Here is a 24,242-nt window from a genome sequence, read left to right on the forward strand (position 1 = left end):
AGATTTGACTGAGACATCTCTGACATGTTACAATAAAAGACAAATGGTGCAGGAGTAGGCCCTTCGAGCCATTCAATATGATCATGTGTGATCATCCACAATCAGTACCCCATTCCTGCCTTCTCCACATATCCCCTGACTCCGCTATCATTAAGAGCTCTATCAAACTCTCTCTTGAAAGCATCCAGAGAATTGGCCTCCACTGCCTTCTGAGGTAGATCATTCCACAGATTCACAACTCGGGGTGAAATGTTTTTCCTCATCTCTAAATGGCCTATGCCTTATTCTTGAACTGTGGCCCTGGTTCTGGATTTCCTGAACATCAGGAACATGTTTCCTGCCTCTAGTGTGTCAAATTCCTTAATAATCCTATATGTTTCAATAAGATCCCCTTCCATCCTAAATTCCAGACTATACAAGCCCAGCTGCTCCATTCTATCAATATATGACAGTCCCGCCATCCCGGGAATTAACCTTGTGAACCTAAGCTGCACTCCCTCAATAGCAAGAATGCCCTTCCTCAAATTTGGAGACCAAAACTGCACACAATACTCCAGGTTTGGTCTCACTTCAGTCTAGTACAACTGCAGAAGGACCTCTTTGCTCCTGTACTCAATTCCTCTAGTTTTGAAGCCCAACATGTCATTAGCTTACTTCACTGCCTGCTGGACCTGTGTGCTTACTTTCAGTGACTGATGAACAAGGACCCCCAGATCTCTTTGTACTTCCCCTTTCCCCAATGACACCAGTCAGACAATCTGCCTTCCTGTTCTTGTCACCAAGGTGGATAACCTCACATTTATCCACATTAAACTGCATCTGCCATGCATCTGCCCACTCACCCAACCTGTCCCAAGTCCCTCTGCATCCTCATGGCATCCTCCTCACAGTTCACACTGTCCACCCAGCTTTGCGTCATCTGCAAATTTGCTCATGTTACTTTGAATCCCTTCATCTTAATCATTAATGTATATTGTAAATAGCTGCAGTCCCAGCACCGAGCTTTGCGGTACGCCACTAGTCACTGTCTGCCATTCTGAAAGGGACCCGTTAATCCCTCCTCTTTGTTTCCTATCTGCCAACCAATTTCTATCCATGTCAGTACCCTACCCCCAATATCATGTGCTGTATTTGGCCCACTAATCTCCTATGTGGGATCTTATCAAATGCTTTATGAAAGTCCAGGTACACTACATCCACTGGCTTTCCCTTGTCCATTTTCCTAGTTACACCCTCATAAAATTCCAGATTAGTCAAGCATGAATTCCCCTTGGTAAATCCATGCTGAATCAGACCGATCCTGTTACTGCTATCCAAATGTGCCGCTATTTCATCTGTTATAATTGACTCCAGCAGCTTCCCCACCACTGATGTCAGGCTAACTTGTCTATAATTCCCTGATTTCTCTCTCCCGTCTTTCTTAAAATGTGGGGTAACATTCGCGACCCTCCAATCCACAGAATTTGATCCTGAATGTGTAGAACATTGGGAAATGATTACCAATGCATCCATGATTTCTAGAGCCACTTCCTTAAGTACCCTGGGATGCAGACCATCAGGCCCTGGTGATTTATCAGCCTTCAGTCCCATCAGTCTACCCAACACCATTTCCTGCCCAATGTGAATTTCCTTCAGTTCCTCGGTCACCCTAGGTCCTCTGGCCACTTGTACATCAGGGAGATTGTATGTGTCTTCCTTCAGGTAGAAGGTACAGGAGCCTGAAGACTGCAACAACCAGGTTCAGGAATAGCTACTTCCCCACAGCCATCAGGCTATTAAACCTGGCTCGGACAAAACTCTGATTATTAATAACCACTTTCTGTTATTTGCACTTTATCAGTTTATTTATTCATGTGTGTATATATGTAAATTATGGTGTATGGACACACTTATCTGTTTTGTAGTAAATGCCTACTGTGTTCTGTGTGCTTAAGCAAAGCAAGAATTAGGGACACATGACAATAAACTCACTTGAACTTGAACTTGAAGACAGATCCAAAGTACCTGTTCAACTCATCTGCCATTTCTTTGTTCCCTATAATTAATTCACCTGTTACAGTCTGCGTTCTTGGCTAGCTTACCTTTGTACCTTATATTCCCCCCCCTCCCCCCCCTGTATTACCTTTTTAGTTATCTTTTGTTGCCCTTTAAAAGTTTCCCAATCCTCACTCAGGCTTCCCGCTCATCTTTGTTACGTTATACTTCTCTTTTATTTTTATACTGTCCTGGTCTTCCCTTGTCAGCCATGGTCGCCCCTTACTCCCCTTGGAATCTTTCTTCCTCTTTGGAATGAACTGATCCTGCACCTTCTGTATTATTCCCAGAAATACCTGCCATTGTTGTTCCACTGTCATCCCTGCTGGGGTATCTTGCCAGTCAACTTTGGCCAGCTCCTCCCTCATGGCTCCATGGTCCCCTTTGTTCAACTGTAATACTGACACTTCCGATATTCCCTTCTCATTCTCAAATTGTAGATTAAAACTTATCATAATATGGTCATTATCTCCTAATGGCTCCTTTACCTCGAGTTCCCTTATCAAATTCAGTTCATTACACAATACTCAATCCAGAATTGCCTTCTCCCTAGCAGGCTCCAGTACAAGATGCTTTAGGAATCCATGACGGAGGTACACCACAAGGTCCCTTTCTTGGGGTCCAGCACCAACCTGATTTTCCCAATCTACCTGCATGTTGGGCAAGAGTGACCATAATATGGTTGAGTTCTTCATTAGGATGGAGAGTGACATTGTTAATTCAGAAACAAGGGTCCTGAACTTAAAGAAAGGTGACTTTGAGGGTATGAGATGTGAATTGGCCAAGATAGACTGGCCAATGATTCTTAAAGGGTTGACGGTGGATATGCAATGGAAGGCATTTAAAAACTGCATGGATGAACTACAACAAGTGTTCATCCCAGTTTGGCAAAATAATAAATCCGGGAAGGTAGTGCATCTGTGGATAACAAGGGAAACAGGGATAGTATCAAAACAAGAGAGGAAGCCTACAAATTAGACAGAACAAGCAGCCTACCAGAGGACCGGGAGAAATTCAGAGTCCAGCAGAGGAGGACAAAAGACAAATTAGGAAAGGTAAAATAGATTATGAAAGAAAACTGGCAGGGAACATAAAAACTGACTGCAAAAGTTTTTATAGATATGTCAATAGGAAAAGATTAGTTAAAACAAATGTAGGTCCCTTGCAGTCAGAAACAGGCGAATTGATCATGGGGAACAAGGACATGGCAGACCAATTGAATAATTACTTTGGTTCTGTCTTCACTAAGGAAGACATAAATAATCTGCCGGAAATAGCAAGGGACCGAGGGTTAAATGAGATGGAGGAACTGAGTGAAATCCAGGTTAGCCGGGAAGTGGTGTTAGGTAAATTGAATGGATTAAAGGCCGATAAATCCCCAGGGCCGGATAAGTTGCATCCCAGAGTACTTAAGGAAGTAGCCGCAGAAATAGTGGATGCATTAGTGATAATTTTTCAAAACTCTTTAGATTCTGGAGTAGTTCCTGAGGATTGGAGGGTAGCTAATGTAACCCCACTTTCTAAAAAGGGAGGGAAAGAGAAAACGTGGAATTACAGACCAGTTAGTCTAACGTCGGTGGTGGGGAAAATTCTGGAGTCAGTTATTAAAGATGGGATAGCAGCACATTTGGAAAGTGGTGAGTTCATTGGACAAAGTCAGCATGGATTTATGAAAGGTAAATCATGTCTGACGAATCTTATAGAATTTTTCGAGGATGTGACTAGTAGAGTGGATAAGGGAGAACCAGTGGATGTGTTATATCTGGACTTTCAGAAGGCTTTTGACGAGGTCCCACATAAGAGATTAGTATACAAACTTAAAGCACATGGTATTGGGGGTTCAGTATTGATGTGGATAGAGAACTGTCTGGCAGACAGGAAGCAAAGAGTAGGAGTAAACGGGTCCTTTTCAGAATGGCAGGCAGTGACTAGTGGTCTACCGCAAGGCTCAGTGCTGGGACCCCAGCTATTTACAATATATATTAATGATCTGGATGAGGGAATTGAATGCAACATCTCCAAGTTTGCGGATGACACGAAGCTGGGGGGCAGTGTTAGCTGTGAGGAGGATGCTAGGAGGCTGCAAGGTGACTTGGATAGGTTGGGTGAGTGGGCAAAGGCATGGCAGATGCAGTATAATGTGGATAAATGTGAGGTTATCCACTTTGGTGGCAAAAACAGGAAAGTAGACTGAATGGTGGCCGATTAGGAAAAGGGGAGATGCAACGAGACCTGGGTGTCATGGTACACCAGTCATTGAAAGTAGGAATGCAGGTGCAGCAGGCAGTGAAGAAAGCAAATGGTATGTTAGCATTCATAGCAAAAGGATTTGAGTATCAGAGCAGGGAGGTTCTACTGCAGTTGTACAGGGTCTTGGTGAGACCACACCTGGAGAATTGCGTACAGTTTTGGTCTCCTAATCTGAGGAAAGACATTCCTTAAATTAAACAGTAACAAAACAGAATTTCTCCCCATTGGCTCCAAATCAACACTTACCAAAATTAACAACAAACCCATTCTCACTATTGACGGCACCACTGTCTCCCCATCTCCTCAGGCCCGCAACCTTGGTGTGATCTTTGACTCAACCCTCTCCCTTGAGCCTCACATCCGCCATGTTGTCAAAACCTCCTTCTTTCACCTCCTCAACATCGCCAAAAATCAGACCCTCTCTCACACCCCCCGCTGCTGAAAGACTCATCCATGCCTTCATCTCCTCCCGACTGGACTACTGTAACTCTCTTCTCTTTGGCATTAATTCCAGCAACATCAACCGACTCCAACTGGTCCAGAATGCAGTCGCCCGACTCATTACCCACACCAAATCCTGGCACCACATCACCCCAGTCCTCAAAGAACTTCACTGGCTTCCCATTTCCCACCAGATCATCTACAAAATCCTGGTCCTCACCTACAAAGACCTCAACCACTTGCCCCCCCCCCCCCCCTTATCTCACTGACCTCCTCTCCCCCTACCAACCCTCACGGTCCCTCAGATCCATTTCAGCCGGTCTCCTCTCCATTCTGAATTCCAACCTCTGCACTTTTGGAGACAGAGCTTTCTCCAGGGCAGCTCCCAGGCTCTGGAACTCCCTCCCACAATTGATCCGAACTTCTGAGTCCCTCACCCTCTTCCAGTCCCGCCTCAAGACCCATCTCTTCACCTCTGCATACGCTTGGTCCCATGTCCTCCTCCCCTTTGCATCTCTGTCTTACTGCTCTATTTTGTTTTGTTCTTGACTCACCATGTAAAGCGACTTTGAGTCCTTGAAAAGCGCTATACAAATAAAATGAATTATTATTATTATTATTATTATTATTATTATTATTATTATTATTATTATTATTATTATTCTTGCCATAGAGGGAGTACAGAGAAGGTTCACCAGACTGATTCCTGGGATGGCAGGATTTTCATATGAGGAAAGACTGGATAGACTCGGCTTGTACACGTTGGAATTCAGAAGACTGAGGGGGGATCTTATAGAAACGTACAAAATTCTTAAGGGGTTGGACAGGCTAGATGCAGGAAGATTATTCCCGATGTTGGTGAAGTCCAGAACTAGGGGTCACAGATTAAGGATAAGAGGGAAGACTTTTAGGACCGAGATGAGGAAATCATTTTTTACACAGAGAGTGGTGAATCTGTGTAATTCTCTGCCACAGAAGGGAGTTGAGGCCAGTTCATTGGCTATATTTAAGAGGGAGTTAGATGTGGCCCTTGTGGCTAAAGGGATCAGGGGCTATGGAGAGAAGGCAGGGATGGGATACTGAGTTGGATGATCAGCCATGGTCATATCAAATGGCGGTGCAGGCTCGAAGGGCCGAATGGCCTACTCCTGCACCTATTTTCCATGTTTCTATGTTGAAATCTCCCATAACAACCGTAGCATTAGCTTTGGGACATTTTGCGACCAATTTTAACTCTTGATTCATCTTGCACCCTATATCCAGGTTACTATTTGGGTGACTGTAGATAAGTCCCATTAGGGTCTTTTTACCTTTACAATTCTTCAGTTCTATCCATACTGACTATACATCTCCTGATTCTATATCACTCCGTGCTGGGGACTGAATTTCATTCCTCGCCAACAGAGCTACCCCACCCCCTCTGCCCACCTGTCTGTCTTTTCGAAAGGACGTATACCCTTGAATATTCAATTCCCAGCCCTGGTCCTCTTGCAGCCATGTCTCTGTAATTCCCACAACAAATTTCTAACTGAGCCTCAAGCTCATCCACTTTATTTCTTATACTTCGTGCATTCATAATAATAATAATAATAATAATAATATATTTTATTGTCATTGCACATAAGCACAACTTGATTTGGTATGCAGCTTCCATCCGATGTCATAACTTGAATAACTAATACAATTTAGATATCCCGAGAACATGGTTTGTAAAAGAATAGAAAATAGTCAAAACAGTTCAAACAGACTAAAGTGCAGATGTGTCTGTGCGACGTGACCATCCGAGGGAGACAGTCCAGGGGGGATGGGGGGCACTCAGCAGGGCTGGTTCAGAGTCGCTATAGCTCTGGGAATGAAGCTGTTCCCGAGTCTGGAAGTTCGGGCGTAGAAGGCCTTGTAACGTTTGCCGGAGAGAAGTAGTTCGAACAGTCCGTTACAGCGGTGTGAGGAGTCTTTATGGATGCTGACGGCCTTCCTGAGGCACCGTGTGTGGTAGATGCCCTCCAAGGCTGGTAGCAGTGTCCCAATAAACTTCTGCACTCTGTGGAAGACGCTCCTCTCCGCCTCCGTGCAGCTGAGATACCACACAGAGATGCCATACGTTAATATGCTCTGTGGTGCAGCGGTAGAAGGTTGTCAGCAGCGTCCTTGTCATAGATAAAACTTTTAATCCATTACTCCCCGCACCATTCACATTGATGCCCATTTCACTTGGCTTTACTCCCCTATCCCTTCCTGGGCGTTCTGCCCCGTTAATTCTGGTGTCTTCTCTTTTCTTTTACTCTCTTTCCCTTGTATCTCCATTTTGTCCTCCCTTCTCCAGATAAAATCCCACGACCTGCCCGGTCTTACTCGTAAGTTGCATACTCGCAGTTATTTTCATCGACATTCCTAATACTCTCTCCCCCGTGTTCGATGTCTCTACGACAATATCCACTTACTGTCTGTGTGACAGCGACAAAGCGTTGGGAATTCTCAGAGGGTATTTTGTAGCAATCTAGTGAAATACCCGCCGTCGGGATCATGACGATCCATCTCAGTCTATTGAGATTTGTGTTTTTATTTATTTCAGGAGGAAGCTGGTCGCAAGAGCAGGTAGGACATGCGTTTGACTGAAACAATGTACGTTTTTACAGTACCGCTCAAAAAAAACAGCTAATGCTCAGTTTCTAACCAGCTGTTAAATATTTGCAGGGATATTGATGAAACCAAACCAATATTGGTGGTAGATAGCGCGTTGCCCATTGAAAAGTATGATCGCACCCTTTTCTACAACATAGCATTGAGCGAAACATCTGATATCATCAAACGAGGTAAAACTGATACCTTTTCCATTGATCTTTTTTAAGACATCTTTATGCAATACTTATATGTGAAGATTAATGGTATTAATGGACTCTGGGGGGAAGTATCACAAAGACAAAGCAAAGATTGTTTGCATTTGAACAGATCCTTGTTCCTGGGAGAATGGGTTTGCTGTGCTGGGTGAAATTGCGTAGACTAGGCCTGTGTACTCGAGGGTTCAGGTGTATTAGAGGAGAATTCAGTGAAACACAAAGTCCTTACACGGCTCAGTGGGCTGGATGCAGGGAGGATGTTTCCCCTGTCTGAGGGGGTCTGGAGCCAGCGGAACCCCTCTGAATGTGGGCAGCACCATTTAGGACAGAGACAAGAAGACATTACTGCATGCTGAGACTAGGCAACCTTTAGAATTCACTGCACACCCGGTGGCTGTGCATAATCAGTCATTCAGTGCTCTTGGAGCCAGAGAGCCATGGTTGTACATTACAGAATCAGGCCATTGGGCCCATCACCTCCATGTCCACCCTTTTCCCCAGCCACACAAATCCCATTTGCCCACATTAGAACCACATTAGTCTGAAGAAGGGTTTTCGGCCCGAAACGTTGCCTATTTCCTTCGCTCCATAGATGCTGCTGCACCCGCTGAGTTTCTCCAACATTTTTGTGTACCTTATTCTACACCTCGTTTGCCAAATCGCAATGCCTCTTAAATATAGTGGTTACATCTGATTTCACCACCTCCTATGGCAAAATATTCCAGGTATTAACAACCATTGCTGTTCATTTTATGTTTTCATGGCTTTGATGTGAATGTAGAAGGTGTGACTACTAAGTTTGTGGAGAATGGGTAATGTTGGGGATAGCAAGGTAGTCTGTCAAAGTCTGCAGAAGGATATAGGCTCGATCATCGAAACCTTATTGTCATGCAGGGATATCAATACCGGAGGTTGCAGGTGGTTGCCGGAGGTTGCAGGTAGGGAGACTGACAAAAACCTCCGGGAACCGCACGGAAACATTGGGCAAAGTCTCCAGAGGTTTCCGTTCAGGTTTCCTAAGTGGGACAGGGGCATAAGTCTCTTTGAAGAGTAGCCACGAATGGCAACTGAAATGCAGGAGTCAATTTGTAGACAGGAACACACAAAAGGAGTTTAAAAAGATGCTATACAGTGCGAAGTGATTTGGGTTTATTTCAATTGTAGTATTAGAAGCACCAAGCACAGAATTCATATAAACTTTCTATTCAGTTCTTGTGAATGTTACTGGTGATGCGAATTATCCAAATTCAACATCAGGGTATTAAGTGTATGTTGTATTAATCTACAAACCTACAATATTGTAAGTGGTTAAGAAGTGTTTAAGATGGAACTGCAGATGCTGGAAAATCGAAGGGACACAAAAATGCTGGAGAAACGCAGCGGGTGCAGCAGCATCTATGGAGGGAAGGAAATAGGCAACGTTTCGGGCCGAAACCCTGAGGCTAAAACCAAGTTTAAATCATCTATCACACCAAGGGGGAGGGGGGGGGGGGTTATAAAATGACCCTATCTGCTGACCTATGACCTATAAATGAACAATTATCTGCTGCCTTGTGTCTACCAGACACCCTAAATGGACCCTTGGACCCATCTAGGCTAGCCTAGATATTAAAGATACCAGTTAAAACCAGGTTTAGATGGTCAATTACAGCCTTGGAAATACAAAATCACCCATTGCCTTGGTCCTACCAGATTCCCCAAATAGTCCCTGAATTGCCTAACTGGGGGGAGTTGAGGGTTTGATAGGCACAAGGCATCCACACCCCACCCCCCCCCCCCCCCCCACCCCCTCTCTCCCCCGTTCCCCCCCCCCCCCCCCTCTTCCCCCCCACCTCTCTCGCTTTCTCTGCCACGGGGAGGGGGTAGAGAGGGAGGGGGAGGGGGTAGAGGCAGCAGCTACCGGTCATGGAGCACAGGCCTCCCCATCGGGCACCGGGCCCAAGCTAGGCTGCCGGCGTCGTGGACCAGAGCGAGGACCGCAGCGCTCGGAGGACTGAAAAACAGCAGAGGGCTGGCAGGGAACTCACCAGCGTGACAGTCTACAACTCTGTCAGTTTCACCACCTCCAACGTGACCTCACCACTGGCCCCATCTTCCCATCTCCCCACATGTCTGCCTTCCGCAAAGACCGCACCCTCCGTAACTAAAAATGTTAATTTATTCGTAAGAAATTGATAGATGTTTAGATCTGGTAATTGAATTTTGTAATTAGCTAGAATTAGGTAACTAACTAATGATATGCTTTAATTTCAAGTCATCTAAGTAAGATTGTTTCATATTTGTTTCAGAATGCTTCAATCTATAATAACTGAACATTTATTTTAGTTCTCTTAATTTTTAAGAAAGTTATGGCCATTTGACTGTCCTCGATCACAGCTTTTGTGTTAAGTCAATGGAAAAGCAATAGGGAACAAGATGCTAATTTCCGAGTATGAAAATGGCCACATATTCTTATAGAAACTTACAAAATTCTTAAGGGTTTGGACAGGCTAGATGCAGGAAGATTATTCCCGATGTTGGGGAAGTCCAGAACTAGTGGTCACAGTTTAAGGATAAGAGGGAAGTCTTTTAGGACCGAGATGAGAAAATCATTTTTTACGCAGAGACTGGTGAATCTGTAGAATTCTCTGCCACAGAAGGTAGTTGAGGCCAGTTCATTGGCTATATTTAAGATATGGCCCTTGTGGCTAAAGGAATCAGGGGGGTATGGAGAGAAGGCAGGGATGGGATACTGAGTTGGATGATCACCATGATCATATCGAATGGCGGTGCAGGCTCGAAGGGCCGAATGGCCTACTCCTGCACCTATTTTCTATGTCTATGTTTCTATGACTTTTTTTAATACTGAAGATATGAAAGTGAATTAGGTGACAAATTAAACTTCTTTTTTTGCTTTATCTGTTGGGATAAATTGCAGACTTGATTTTAAAAATCTCAAAAATTTGTAACATTGCTTGATGGGGGCACGCACATTGAATTCTCCCAATTGTGTTAGCCCTTGCTGTCTCCTCCCCTTCCTACCTCTCCTTCAGCCCTCTGACTGTCTCCTCCTCCTTTATCCGCTATTCTCCCCGCCCCCCACCAGTCTGAAGAAGGGTTTCGGCCTGAAACCTTGCCCATTTCCTTCGCTGCCTAGATGCTGCTGCACCCGCTGCGTTTCTCCAGCATTTTTGTCTACCTTCGATTTTCCAGCATCTGCAGTTCCTTCATAAACAAATAACATTCACCAAAGATCCTATAGCTCCGAGATGGGATCTTTGCTGCCGCATGGAGTCAGTCGCATACAGGTGGGACAGGCCTCGTAAACACTGCCTCGTTAACCTGCCGTCACTCATGAGGGCGCTCCAGTTAAAGCTCCATTCACAAAATCATTTGTTCTCTCTGACGTCACCGGGCCGCCCACTGACGCGTGATTGGCCGGTCCAGATCACTATTACCCGCCCACTGACGCGTGATTGGCCGCCCGTGATCACGATGGCCCGCCCGCTGACGCGTGATTGGTCGGCCCAGATCTGGATGGCCCGCCCCCTTAAGCGTGATTGGTCGGTCCAGATCACTATGATCCGCCCCCGGATGCGTGATTGGCCGGCTGAGATCATGATGGCCCGCCCACTGTCGCGTGATTGGTCGGCCCAGACCAGGATAGCCCGCCCCCGCTGACCGCGTGATTGGCCCGCGCCATCCCTTCTCTCCAGGGATCTCAAGTCAAGTCAAGTTTATTCGTCACATACACAGACCCAGAGATGTGCAGTGAAATGAAAAGTGGCAAATGCTCGCGGACTTTGTGCAAAAAGACAAACAACCAAACAAATTATAAACACAATCATAAACACACACATATTATTTTACATATTAAATATTGGAAGGAAAAACGTTCAGTAAAGTTAGTCCCTGGTAAGATAGGAGTTTACAGTCCGAATGGCCTTTGGGAAGAAACTCCTTCTCAACCTCTCCATTGGCTATTTCCATGCCTGACCTGTTCCACTGAGTTATAGACCCAGAGACAGACAAAAAAACAAACAACCGTGCAAGCTATTCATTCACACATGGTCAGTATCTGTACATTTAATAGTGTTATTTATTCATGCGGCGACTTGGATTTCTGTACATTCATCACCTATCGTTCCAGAGAGTACTCGTGGGAAAACGTTAAAACGCGTGCAAAGGTTGTAATTTGGCTGTACACAAAAAAGCTGGAGAAACTCAGCGGATGCAGCAGCATCTCTAATGAGCGAAGGAAATAGCCAACGTTTCGGGCCGAAACCCTTCTTTACTATGATGGTGGGTGGGGTGCGGGGAGAAGAAAGGAAAAGGGAGGAGGAGGAGCCCGAAGGCTGAGGGAGAAATAGGAAGGGGAGGAGACAGCAAGGGCTAACAGAATTGGGAGCATTCAATGTTCATGCCCCCAGGATGCAGGCTCCCCAAGCGGAATATGAGGTGCTGCTCCTCCAATTTCCGCTGGTGCTCGCTCTGGCCATGGAGGAGACCCAGGACAGAGAGGTCGGATACGGAATAGGAGGTGGAGTTGAAGTGCTGAGCCACGGGAGGTCAGGTTGGTTAAAGCGGGCCCGAGCCGAGGTGGTCGGCGAAACGATCGCCAAGCCTACGCTTGGTCTCAGACTCTGCACAATAACATCACTTCAATACCAGACACTGCAATGAAGAAGGGGCCTCGTCCCGAAACGTCACCCATTCCATCTCTCCAGAGATGATGCTTGTCCCGCTGAGTTACTCCAGCTTTTTGTGTCTATCTGCAGTTCCTTCTTATACGCTCGATTTTTATTTAATAATCTCATGTGTAAACTTGAATCCAATGATTCAATTATACTCTATTGTCACGTGTACCTCGTGACTGTGGGATTATTTTCTTTTGCATGCAATCCGGTAAAATACAGACCTCGCCTCCTCCATGGCCAGAGTGAGTCCCACCGCAAATTGGAGGAGCAGCACCTCATATTTCACTTGCGTAGTTTGCACCCCAGCGGTATGAACATTGACTTCTCCAATTTCAGGTAGTCCTTGCTGGCCTCTCGCCTTCCAAGCTCTCTCACATACCACTGTCTCCGCCTCTTCCTTTCTTCTTCCCCCCCCCCCCTCCCCCACCCCTATACCAGTTTGAAGAATGGCGATAACATCACTTCAATACCAGACACAATAACATCACTTCAATACCAGGCACTGTAATGAAGAAGGGGTCTCGACCCTAAACGTCAACCATTCCTTCTCTCCAGAGATGCTGCCTCACCCGCTGAGTTTCTCCAGCATTTTTGTCTACCTTCGATTTTTCCAGCATCTGCAGTTCTTTCTCAAACAATCATACTCTATTGTTCAATGTACCTCGGATCAGTGAAATGCCTTGTTTTTGCCAGCAATCCGGTAAATACAGATCTGACCTGGGCGGTAAAGTGGGCGCCGACTAGGTTGCGAGAAGTTCATGGAACAGTCTATATTTCCCCGCAGCGGCGAACCAGGCCCCGCCGCACCAGGCAGCAGGCGCCACCCGCGCCGGCTCCCCCTTTGTTCTCGGCTGCCCCCGCCCGGCTGTTCTCGGCTTGAAATGATTCAGGGCTATTTTCCCAGCGTGGAAAAGTCAATGACGGGACGCCATAGATTTTAGCACAGTACGGGGATCTTTCAAGGAGATGTGCGGGGCATGTTTTATCACACAGGGTGGTGAGTGCCTGGAACGCGCCGCTGGAGTGGTGGTCGAGGCATATACGGTGGAGGCATTGCAGTCTGATGTGGGCTGAAGGAACTGTTCTGGTTCTATGTGGCCCTCAACAAAACCGACAGGTTCATTAGAGCTCCCATTCTCAGCTCCTTACCCACAACCATTAGATTCTTGAACCGACCTGTACTGCCTGCGTTTGGCCCCCATACCTCTAACCTGTCCTATCAATGTACCTGTCTAAATGCTTCTGAAACGTTACGATAGTGCCCGCCTCATATACCTCCTCCAGCAGCTCATTCCATACACCTACCACCCATTGTGTGAACAAAGTTACCACTCAGGTTTCTATTAAACCTTTCCACCTTCACCTTAACCCTATGTCCTCTGGTACTTGATGCCCCTCCTCTGGGCAAGGGGCTCTGTGCGACTACCCGATCTGTTCCTCTCATGATTTTTTTACATCTCTTCTAAGATCATCCCTCATCATGGAAAAGCAGCCAACATAATCAAATACTTGTTCTACCCCGGCCATTCCTTCTTCTCACTGTTCTTGTCGGGCAGAAGGTACAGAATCTTACCAGTCTCAGGAACAGCCTCCTTCCCTCTGTTATCAGGCTTCTGAATGATCCTTCCATAAGTTAGACATTGTGTGTTGAAGGGCCGGTTCCTGTGCAGTATTGATGACGTCTTGTTTTCTCCGTTGAGCGGCAGTGCAAGGTTGATTTTCTGACCAGTGGAGCTTACTTTACTTTAGAGATACAGCATGGAAGTAGGCCCTTCGGCCTACCGAGTCCACATCGACCATCGATCACCAATTAGTCACCAATCACTTGGTCTCTGTTATCCCACCTTCCCGTTCACTCCCAACACACTTGGGGCAATTTACAGAGGACCAATTACCCTACAAACCCGCATGTCTTTTGAATGTGGGAGAAAACCGGAGCACCCGGAGGAAACCCACGCGGTCACAGGGAGAATGTGCACGCTGCGAACAGTGAACATGGCCAGGATCGAACCCGGGTCTCAGGCCCCGTGAGGCAGCGGTTCAATCTGCTGCTCCATATTACCTCAGAAATATTAACCATTCCCTCTCCAGATACTGTACACTGCCCGACCTGCTGAATGCCGACAACGCTTTCTGTATTTTTGTTGGCATTTTATGGTCAGACTCATGTTCCAATCACCCATTTAACTGGAACAACTTTAGTTTAAGGGAATGAAATTTACCCGAAGCTGATTACAAATGACATCGGCTTTCTGGTCAGGGCTGTGATTGACGGGGCTGAGCTCCGCCTCCCCTCAGCCTTGCCCCGCCCCTTTCATTGATTGTTCCACAGCTCCGGGCTCCCCCGGGTCCTAAAGCCCGTCCACACGTTGTTGTCCAGCCTGACTTACCTCCTCTGGCAGCTTGTTCCATTTCCCCACGACCTTCTGTGTGGAAATATTGTTCCTCAGGTTCCGATTAAATCTTGCACCTCTCACCACAAACCTGTGTCCTCTAGTTCTCGACTCCACTACTCCGGGTAAAAGACTGTGCATTCACCCTATCCATTCACCTCTTGATCCCATGAACTTCAGCCTCCAGCGCTCCAATTAATTACTGCCGGGCGTCAGCAGTTTCAGCGAATGGGAATGCGTTTTGAACCAGGAAGTGGAGGTTAAAATGGCTGCGAAAGACCCGGTCGAGAGTTGGACCGAGGAGATACTTTGTCCCATCTGCCTGGATTTCTTCACCGATCCGGTATCACTGGAGTGTGGGCACAACTTCTGCCGCTCCTGTATCACACAGAGTTGGGACAGGGAGGAGAAAAACTCCTGCCCGGAATGTAGAGAGGAGTTTACAGACCGCACCCTCAGGGTGAGTCGGGCCTTGGCGAGACTGTCTGAGAAAGCTCGAACACTGAGCCTGAATCGGACAGAGAAGGAAAGTAAACTGCAGTGCGAGGAACATCAGGAAGAACTGAAGCTGTTTTGTGAAACGGACAAGAAGCTGATCTGTGTGATTTGTGCAGGTGGGCGGGAACACAGAGATCACCGCTTCATGCTGGTGGATGAAGCTGCTGAAATATACAAGGTAAAAGCAAACCGATTTTGATCGCATCATTGTTTAATTCCATCTTTATAATCTAACACTTTTATTCTCTGATTTTCAATCACAATCCCAGGATCAGACGAAATCTTCCATCCAGTCTCTTACAAAAAAGAAATCAGGGATCCAGCAAATGGAGCAGCAACAGAAACAGAAGATTTCTGGAGTTCTGGTGAGGCTTTCCAGTTTCGATTTCCTGATCTTGTGTAGATTTGATCCCTGTGATGCGTGTAATAATAGGTCTAACTGTCTAAATGCTTCTGAAGTCTGAAGAAGGGTCTCGACACGAAACGTCGCCTATTCATTCTCTCAATAGATGTTGCCTCACCCACTGAGTACCTCCAGCATTTTTGTCAAACTATTGAATTGCCAAAGTAAATAAAAAATGCACAGGCCAAACGTCACCGTTAAAGTCGTGAGGAAACACAACCAGTGACATTATATATTAATCTTCACCTTTTATTTCACAGGAACAGTCACACAGCCTTCAGTCCAAGATCACATCCCAGTATGCTGAACTGCACCAGATTCTAACTGAGAAAGAGCAGCGCACACTGGCAGATATCCGGGAGGAAGAGAAGAAGATTCTGAATACAATGGAGAAAAATCTTGGAAAGATTCAAGAGAATTTAAATTCCATTCAGGAGGAACTCTTAAAGTTGCAGCAACAGGTGGATCAAAATAACAGTGTGGTGTTTCTGAAGGTGAGGGGTTACACTACAGTTTGGTGAAGTGAAAGTGTACAGTCACAAAATGGTGGGTGACATTTCAGAAATAAATGCTGCATTTACCAGTAATTCGGAACTGAGTAAATGTTCCCTCTGTTCCAGCTGTTGTTGTTCAGAAACTAATTGGCCTCCCGCTGAATATATGGGATCTCAGGACTGTCTGGCCGGAATGTAGAGAGGTGTTTATATTATGTGGAGTTTAGAACAATCGGATGGCATCCCATTCTACACCATAGACAGGCCATTTGGCCCATCCTATCCAGTCAAGATTTCTGCCCCACTCATCATCCCTCCTATCTATTCTCCACACCTGGTAACAATACCCCAAATTCCATGAGCCCCAATGTGTTTACCCCACTGTTACCCCTGGCTAAATTGGACCAGCCAGGACTTCAAAATGGGGTTACGTTTCAGGGTTTGCTGGGAGATTTGGTCAAATTGGAATTGCTCTCTGGGACTGGCTGCGAGAGATGCCAGGAAGTCTGGAACTTAGATACAATTTGAAAGCAAAGAATGGGAAGCCTTGCAAATCCTGTCAATCTAGTACTAAATGCATAGAATGGATTGGATGGCTGCAAACCAGACATATACCTTGTAAATAGCTTGTAAATAATGTTGCAGAGTCTGACTCTGCTAAGTGTTGATTGGACGGGGTGTTGAGCCTTGTCTGAGAGTTCTGTTCATCAGGGTAAATGTTTCCAAGTTGACTTCATCTTGAAGTCCGTTGTGAATACAATGTATTGAATTGTTGTATCATTTGGTTAGGGAAATGCCTGTTATGTATGGGGTTAATCGATATTTGTAATAGGGGGGTTGCACGAAAGGTCACTGGGTCAGAGGGCTCGACGCACGGAGCTGCTAAATCCATCTGGAGGACATCCGTCACTTCCGGTATATGTTATTAATGCTAAAAACGCGTACTTTCCCACCTGTTAAAAACCGCCAAAATGTTGAATTTTTGCGCTGAAAACAATTGTGGGAGTCTGGGTAAGTGTGAGAGACATGTACCCAACTTTAGAATTCCAAGCGTGAAGCGAAATGAAGGTATAGAGAAGCGAGAACTGAAGGGACAACAGCAGCTAAAGTGCTTGATAAACATGGGCCGTGCAGATATTGGAATTGAAAATGTTGGGAATTATCGCGTTTGCTCACTGCATTTCATCAAGTCAGGCATTATTGTGTTTTTTCTTGATTCCTTTGGTATCTAAAAAATCTCAGAAGTGATAAATCTGGCTGTAAATTTTTCTTCAGATGCGTTTTCATTTTGTATGTAAAACCCACGGGAACTACGGGCGATTAAATCGAATTACAGCCAGATTTATCACTTCTGAAACTTTTTAGATGCCAAAGGAATCAAGAAAAAACACCTTAGTTGATGAAATGCAGTGAGCAAACGGCCAATGTTCGCTAAGCACTCTGTCTGCTGTTGTCCCTTCAGCTCTCGCTTCTATCTGCCGTCATTTCTCCTCACTTTTGGAATTGTGAAGTTGGCTAAATGTCTCTCACGCTTATCCCCATTTCCATAATTATTTACAGGCAAAAATTGACAATTTCAGCGGTGGGGTTTTAACGGGCCCGCTACGCTGGAAACAATGGTAAGTGCCTACCTGCAGTTCATCGCGTGTAATCCATTTGGAGTAGCGTAGCAACAGTACGGGTCATGGGTCGTGACCCGACTGCCGTGAAACCTCCCTATTGGGTGATTAAGAGACAACCCCCATGTGGTTCGGCCCTCGAGTTTGCGGGACAGATAAAAGTCCCTGCTCACGAGGCTCAGGGCCCATCTTCTGGAAGAGCGTTCAGGACCAGGTACCCTTCTGGAGTGCCTCTGTCTGTGCGAGGCCTAGAGGGCTTGAACAGATAGACGCAGGGATCGAACCCACGGTGGGATAGGTACAGTGTGTGATCTGTGACAAGCTTTTGGTAGAATACAATTAATTGATTCAAGTGCTTGATTCAGTGCTTTTACTGAAACTAGACTGGGGGGAAGCTTAGAACCGAGCAATTATCACCGCTTGCATTTAAATTTATCTCTGCTGTTGGCTTCAGTCCCTCCAATGCAAGTGAGGTCCATGTTCTCATGACTGCATTACTTTAGGTATTTATTGAAGACCACGTTACATTTCAACTTTGATTATTAGTCTCCCCTTCAATTTGAGATATTATTTCATCCCCACACATTTAAATCCACCGATAATATTATATTCCCTCTCATCGTTCCTGACAACTTCCACAGATGAAATCCCACGGCCTGCCCAGTCTTTTCATTAAGTTCCATCCTCTCAATTATGACATAGAAACATAGAAAATAGGTGCAGGAGTAGGCCATTTGGCCTTTCGAGCCTGCACCGCCATTCGATATGATCATGGCTGATCATCCAACTCAGTGTCCCATCCCTGCCTTCTCTCCATACCCCCTGATCCCTTTAGCCACAAGGGCCACATCTAACTCCCTCTTAACTATAGCCAATAAACTGGCATCAAATACCTTCTGTGGCAGAGAATTCCACAGATTCACCACTATCTGTGTAAAAAATGATTTTCTCTTCTTGGTCCTAAAAGATTTCCCCCTTATCCTTAAACTGTGACCCCTTGTTCTGGACTTCCCCAACATCGGGAATAATCTTCCTGCATCTAGCCTGTCCAACCCCTTAAGAATTTAGTACGTTTCTTTAAGATCCCCCATCAATCTTCTAAATTCTAGCGAGTCTATCCACTCTTTCTTCATATGAAAGTCCTGCCATCCCAGGAATCAGTCTGGGGAACCTTCTCTGTACTCCCTCTAGGGCAAGAACATCTTTCCTCAGATTAGGAGACGTCATTCTCATGAAGGTTCCTAGTGCTTTCCCCCATTGGCAGTACTCACGTGAGGGCGATCCGGCTCGGGGCTGGAACGATGCTCCGGGGGCTGGGACGGCAGTTCTGGTGGCGGTGGCCTGAGACCGGGGGTTCGGCCGCGGGCCAGCGGCTGTGTCAGCAGGTCTGGTGAGCGGGAGCTTCGACTACCCCGGGCCGCGGTGTTTGAGCCGCGAGGACAGGTTTTAACATCGCCCGGGGGGTATCGCCTCAGCGCAGAAGGAGAAGAGGAGGGAAGAGACTGCAGCCCTAAGACTTTTGCCTCCATCACAGTGAGGAGATGTTGGGTGGACTCACTGTGGTGGATGTTAATATGTGTTTATTGTTGTTTTTTATTGTATTGTATTATATGTATGACTGCTTAAATTTCGTTCAGACTTCGGTCTGGATGACAAATAAAAGGCTATTCTATTCTATTCTATTCTATTGTTCTACATCTCTGCAACAATATCCGCTTTCTCTCTGCATGACAGTGGCGATAAGAGTTGGGAAATGGGAATTATCAGAGGGTTGTAGAAATTTGGTGAAATTCGCGCTGTCGGGATGAGGACGGTCCATCTCAGTCAATTGAGATTTGTGTTTTATTTCTTTCAGGAGGAAGCTGGTCGCAAGCGAAGGTACGACATTATCTTGACGGAAACAGTGTAAGTGTTTTGTGGAACACCTTAAAACATTTCTAATGCTCAGTTTATAAACAGCTGTTCAATATTTGCAGGGTTAGTGATGAAGCCAACCCACTGTCGGTGGTAGATGAAGCCTTGCCGATTGAAAAGTTTCATTGCCCTGTTTCGTTCAACACGGTATTCAAAGAAACATCTGATGACTTCAAAAGAGGTAAAGCTTGTACCTTAACCATTATTCTTTTTTCTGATATCTTTAAGCAATACCTAGATGCAAACATTAATGGTCTTTTGGACTGAAGGGAAATAGGATCTACCACTAAACCCATCAGCTGGGAAGCATCACAGAGTTAGAGGTTCATACTCTCCTGCTTTGGGTGAAATACTGTGGCTATTCACCCTATCTGTGCACCTTATATAGATCTTATGCACAGCTATAAAAACACCCGGACGGGCTCCAAAAACAAATGTTCCTGCCTGTACAACGTCTCCTTATAACCCAGCCCTTCAGACCTGATGAAATTATCGTAAATACTTTTGCACCGTCTCTAATTTACTAACAACCATATTGTGTCAAATTTAATATCCTGACCTATGAAAGCATGAGTGACAAACACAATCTTCACCACACTGCCTGTCACTGTTTCATCTTCCATGGCACTGTGTACCTGCAGCCCGAGATCTCTCAGTTCTATAAAGTTCCCCGTTTACTGTGTATGTCCTGCCCTGATTTGTCTCAGCAAAGTGCATCACCTCACCTTCACATGAATAAATACCACCTGCCGTTCCTGAGCCCATTGGCCCAGTTCACCGGGATCACATTTACTCTCAGATCACCTTCTTCACTCTCCACAATGTCACCAATTTTAGTTCCATCTGCAAACTGACTAACCGTGCAACCTACATACACACCCAATCGTGTATATAAATAAGGAACAACAGTGGACTCTGTCTCCAGTCTGAAACACGACCCTCTACCAACATCCTCTGTCTGCGACCTTCCGGTAAATGTTGTATTCCATCGGCTAATTCACCCCGGATTCCATGAGATCCAACCTTCCAGAGCAGCCTCTCATGCGGTGTGTAGAAGTTGCATCTCTCAGAGGGCAGTGAATATCTGGCATGTTGTGCCCAAGGTGGTGGTGAAAAGCTGAGTTATTGGATATCTGCAACTTGGCTACAAATAAATATTTGATAGATCCAATATTTAAGATTATGGGGAACTCGCACAGAAGAGGAATTGGTGCCAGCTTAGATCAGCCATGACCACATTGAATGGAGGGGCAAGCCTGAGGAGCGGATTCTAATCCTGCTTCTGTTTTCTTGTGTTCCTATGCTCCTGTGTACCGATAAATTGACAGACTTGACACAGAGGAATTGAAGCAAAGATTAATCTGAAGAAGGGTTTCGGCCCGAAACGTCGCCTATTTCCTTCGCTCCATAGATGCTGCTGCACCCGCTGAGTTTCCCCAGCAATTTTGTGTACCTTCAAAGATTAACAATACTTGTTCCTGGGACAATGAATTTGTTGTGCGGGGTGAGATTGAGTAGACTAGGCCTGTGTACTCCAGAGTTTGGTTGTATAGGAGGAGATCTCAGTGAAACACAAAGTTCTTACAGTGCTCAGTGGGTTGGATGCAGGGAGGATGTTTCCCCTGTCTGTGGGGTCTGGAGAACGGGCACCCTCTCAGAATGTGGGCTGCAACATGTAGGACAGAGATAAGGAGACATTACTGCACGCAGATACTGGGGAACCTTTGGAATTCCCTGCACAGGTGGCTGTGGAGACTCAGTCATTCAGTGCTCTTGGAGCTGAGAGCCATGGTTGTACATTACAGCGTCGGGCCGTTTGGCCCATCATGTCCATGTCCACCTATTTCCCAGCTTTACTAATCGATTTGCCCAGATTACATTGGTATTCTTCTCACCTCACCTAGATAAGTGCCTCAAATATAATGATTAGATCTCACCACCGCCTCCTCTGTAGCATGTTGCAGATATCACCCACTTTCAGTGTAAAGAAAACTTACAACTCAGATCCACTTTAAAATTCCTTGCTCTCAAGATAAACCTGTACTCTTGATCTGATATCCCTGCTGCAGCTCCGATCTCTGCTGCACTCCACCAGTCACAGACCTCCAAGCAGAAAAATCATCCTTCTACCGCTACCTTCTACCTCCAACCACCAAGCCAATTGTGGATCCATTTCACCAGCTCGCCTTGGATCCCACCTGCCTTCACTTTCTGGACCAGCCTTACATGTGGAACATTGTCAAGTCCCTCAGTGAAGTTCATATATTGGTTCACAATGAGATCAGTGTCTTCTTAGTTGTATACACCCATCAAATCAACCCGTGAATCCCCTCTCTTTCAGCGACCCTGCAACCACAAGTCTCCACACATTCTGTCCAACACCCGATCATTCAACCTCTGCTTCCTCCCATGGTCCAAGCCACCCCTCCGTCTCTCTCACCCTCCACTCAAAGAAACAGGGGCAGGTTCTCTGGCCGCTCATGTCTCCACCTCCCATTCACTATGATCATGGCGACTCCACCCGACACCTCTACCTCCTCTTTAACAACCTCAAACTACCACTCACCTCAATATCCTCTTGCTCCGATCTGCCTCCATATTTGAATAGCCCGCTTCATTCCTCCATCCCCACCGCAATCTCGCAATCCTCCTCACTCTCCGCACTCGTCCTCCCCGTCCACCCTCCCCCACCTCACTAAATTCCCCTCTCCTTCCCTGGATACAAACTCTGGGTGAAATGTCTGTTGTCCACCGGATATGGTTGGGGTGAAACCCCGGGCAAGGTTCCAGTTGTCCGCCCGCCTGTGCCTGAGGCCGAGCGGCTTCTCCCCCGGTCCCGGGGCCGCGCTGCCCGAGTCTCCCCCCGACCCCCGGGGACTCTCTGATTCTCTGCTTCTCCCCCCAGTCTCCGTCACCCTGGATGTGGAAACAGCGCATCCGCTGCTCGAGGTGTCTGAGGATCGGAAGACGGTGAGACGGACCTTGACCGAGAGGAATCTCCCTAGCACCGGGAAGAGGTTTACACACTGGACGTGTGTGCTGGGATCGGAGGGATTCACATCGGGGAGACATTACTGGGAGGTGGAGGTGGCGGGGAGTCGGTACTGGAGGCTGGGAGTCGCCGCAGAGTCTGTGGAGAGGAAGAGAGGGGTCGACCTGACCCCGGAGACTGGAGTCTGGAGCATCGAGGGGTGGTTTGGCGCGTTTGAAGCACTCACCTCCCCTCCATCCCGTCTCCCCGCCCGTCACATCCCCGGGAGGGTGGGAGTTTATCTCAGTTACGAGTCCGGGACAGTTTCATTTCACGACGCGGACACCAAGTCCCATCTCCACACCTTCACTGGGAATAAATTCACGGAGAAACTTTATCCTTTCTTCGGGCCTTGGGGTGGAAACAACTGGCTGAGAATCTGCTCCGGTTCCGCTCCGGGTGTGTAAAAAAATGTAAATGTTGGAAGAGTGAAATAAACAGCAACTGAAATCAGAGCTGTCTGTCTGTCTGTCGATCCATTCATTTTAACGCGTTAACCGCGTCCGGCAACGGAACAGAAATTACTTTTGTGAAAATATAAAGATTGAAACAATCTCCCTTCCCGCGGGTTCAGCAGCAGCCGCGGGCGGCGGGTCCTGAGCTCCGGGCTCCCCCGGGTCCTAAACTCCCCCCGAGTAACAACACAGGCTGGGCGTGTGTGCTGCCCAAACAAGCGGTGTTGGTGCGGAATTCAACAGCGGCGTAAAGGCGAGTTTGGGGATAGGTGGAGATGGAAGGGCGGAATAACATCGGAAGTGGTCAAGATCTTACTTTTGAAATAGATTTAAACTAAAATGTATTTACAAATAAGATCCGACATAATATTTATAGCGGATAGATGGATAGAGGTATTTTAGAAATTGGTATATATGAGGGAGATTGAATTGAGTTACGCGAAGTGCGTGTAGGATGGTGTTAGTGTGCGGAGATTGTTGGCCGGCGTAGATTGGTGGACCGAGGGGCTCGTTTCCGCTCTGTGTCGTCAAATTAAACAAATTGCGAGCAATTTCGCAAAGTGCAAAGTGAGTAACTCAGCTGGTTTCCCCCAAGAATGATACCCAAAACGTTGAGTTACTCCAGCACTTTGTATCCACAAGTACATCCACTTCCTCCCGAATGAGGAAGTTCAAACAGGCTGCCACCTGGCGTCGCCTCGTCCGTTACTCAATTCTCCAACACATTGCACAACACCATATCATGCAACTATTCCGAGAATCACTTCACCCCATAATTTTGCTGGAGCTACTATAGAAAACATAGAAAAATAGGTGCAGGAGTAGGCCATTCGGCCCTTCAAGCCTGCACCGCCATTCAATATGATCATGGCTGATCATCCAACTCAGTATCCCATCCCTGCCCTCTCTCCATACCCCCTGATCCCTTCAGCCACAAGGGCCACATCTAACTCCCTCTTAAATATAGCCAATGAACTGTGGCCTCAACTACCTTCTGTGGCAGATAAATCCACAGATTCACCAGTCTCTGTGTAAAAAAAGATTTTCTCATCTCGGTCCTAAAATACTTCCCTCTTATCCTTAAACTGTGACCCCTAGTTCTGGACTTCCCCAACATCGGGAATAATCTTCCTGCATCTAGCCTGTCCAACCCCTTAAGAATTTTTAAAGCTTCTATCACATCCCCCCTCAATCTTC

The 24,242-nt window shown here is 46.4% G+C and overlaps 1 long non-coding RNA gene across 1 annotated transcript; it reads left to right on the forward strand.

Annotated features, from left to right (window-relative positions):
- The first annotated feature begins 7,300 nt into the window (after positions 1 to 7,300).
- LOC116966242 lies at positions 7,301 to 22,683 on the forward strand. The gene is made up of 3 exons (XR_004409935.1): positions 7,301 to 7,320; positions 7,420 to 7,538; positions 22,465 to 22,683. It is a non-coding gene; the product is annotated as an uncharacterized LOC116966242 (long non-coding RNA).
- The last annotated feature ends 1,559 nt before the right edge of the window (positions 22,684 to 24,242 follow it).

The sequence above is a fragment of the Amblyraja radiata genome, chromosome 36 (genome assembly GCF_010909765.2).
Source record: "Amblyraja radiata isolate CabotCenter1 chromosome 36, sAmbRad1.1.pri, whole genome shotgun sequence".
NCBI lineage: Eukaryota > Metazoa > Chordata > Chondrichthyes > Rajiformes > Rajidae > Amblyraja > Amblyraja radiata.